We start from the raw sequence: 2,063 nt of genomic DNA, 5'->3' as shown, positions 1-2,063 counted from the left end.
TGGGTAACCCACAAAGCGTGCAACACTTTATTAGAAATAATAGAGGATCTGTCGCGACGCCATATAATGATGGCCTTTCCAGCAAGGCATAAATGATGTTTTTTACTTGTCATGATTAAATTGTCCTTCTCTCCCCATATAATGGTCCTTTCTGATGAACTTTTTGATATTTAAATTGAAATCCTCCTCGTGCCAAATCATTTTGGAGTCAGAGTTAACTCCAGTGTTCGCTAAGCAATCCGCCACGCTGTTTTTCTCTCTGAAGGCATGTTGAATAATGATTTCTTTGAAACTGGCAATGATCTCCCTAGCTTTCATGATGATATTTTTAATAGACCAGGAAGGCTCTGATTCCCCCTTTAGGCACTTTATGATATTGAGTGAATCTCCCTCAAGCCATATTTTATCATAATTTAGGCTTTTGGAAATAATTAAGGTATTCAAGGCTGTAGAGGCTTCCACAAAATGGCTAGTTTGATTCCTCAGAGGACCACCCACTGCCTTGAGACAACTTCCAGCAAAATTCCTGACAATATCCATGATTGGTGAGTTAAACTTCTTCCTTGGATTGCAAATTAATTAGAATAATAAAGAAATTTTCATTTCTCAGTCTAAGTATGTCAAAGAACTATTGGAGAAGTTTGGGCTGGAGAATTCCAAATTGGTATGTACACTAATGACTACCAGATGCAAGTTAACTAAAGATGAAAAATATCCTAAGGCGAATGCAAGTCCGTACAAATCAATGATTGGAGGACTATTATATCTAACTGCTACCGAACCGGATATCATGCATGCAGTATGTTTGGCAGCACGGTTTTAGTAAGAACCAAAAGAATCACATGTTATGGTAGTGAAATGGATTTTTAGATATCTTAAAGGAATAGAAGAATTTGGTTTGCGGTATCCCAAGAGCTCAGATTTTACCCTCACAACTTACATAGATGCAGACTGGGTCGAAAGTGTTGATGATAGAAAAAGTACAAGTGGAGGAGCATTCTTTATTGGCTCTTGGTTAGTTGCTTGGTTGAGTAAGAAGAAATATTTTGTCTTTATCTACAGTAGAAGTACTGTACATTACAACATCTTCTCATTGTACTCAAAGTTTATGGATGAAGCAAAACTTGAGGGACATTGGTGTAAAGTTTGATGATCCTATTCCAATCATGTGTGATAATACTAGTGCAATAAATATTTCAAAGAATCCAGTACAACATTCCAGAACAAAGCATAATCTATCAGGTATCTCTTCTTAAGGGAAAGTTCTAGATAACAAGAACAGACTTGAGTATGTACCTACAAAAGAGCAAATTGCAGACATATTCACTAAGGCATTATGCAAAGATACTTTTAAATATATTTGGCAGAAGTTAGGGGTATTACCCCAGTTTGAATTAATGTGCACTTCATATGTGCATTGGTCCAGTGAGTAGCATGCATTTTCTTTTCTGGACCAATGCTAGTGTGCTTCGTCTTAGGCCGAGCAGGAGTGAGTTTCTCATTGGGAGTTTTGTCCACCTTTGTCATTGTTGTCAAAGGGGAGAGAGAGAGCGGAGAGAGAGAGAGAGAGAGAGAGAGAGAGAGAGAGAGAGAGAGAGAGAGAGAGAGAGATGATTGTGTTGATCTTTCATTTTTCATGTTGTTGTTGTTGTTGGTTGTTGTCATCAATGACAAAGAAGGATATTGTTAACATTACACTATGTGTTGTCATTGATGTCAAATCCTTTGGTCTGGATTAGGTCTGGATGTAGTATGATGAGTAGAAGTGTTTGATAAAGGTACGTTGTGCACTTGGATGTTTCACAGTTTCACCGAATGAGTTTGGTATCTCGAAAGATGTTTCTCAGTATTATCTCACTAACTCATTTGACTGCAAAATCCGACGAAAGTCCAATAATTATTTGTATCGTTGGGTATCTATGTATTTAATGCAAAATTTTCAAAAAAAATAAGTTTATGCCCGACATTCATCAAACTTACGACGCTCCATGATTTTCATCACTATTTCGATATTCCCTTAAATTTGTGGGTCAACGGGTATATGTTTAGCACCACCTTAATTT

The sequence above is a fragment of the Cryptomeria japonica genome, chromosome 6, assembly GCF_030272615.1.
Source record: "Cryptomeria japonica chromosome 6, Sugi_1.0, whole genome shotgun sequence".
In the NCBI taxonomy this organism is placed as follows: domain Eukaryota; kingdom Viridiplantae; phylum Streptophyta; class Pinopsida; order Cupressales; family Cupressaceae; genus Cryptomeria; species Cryptomeria japonica.
Note: the sequence above shows the minus strand (reverse complement) of the source record.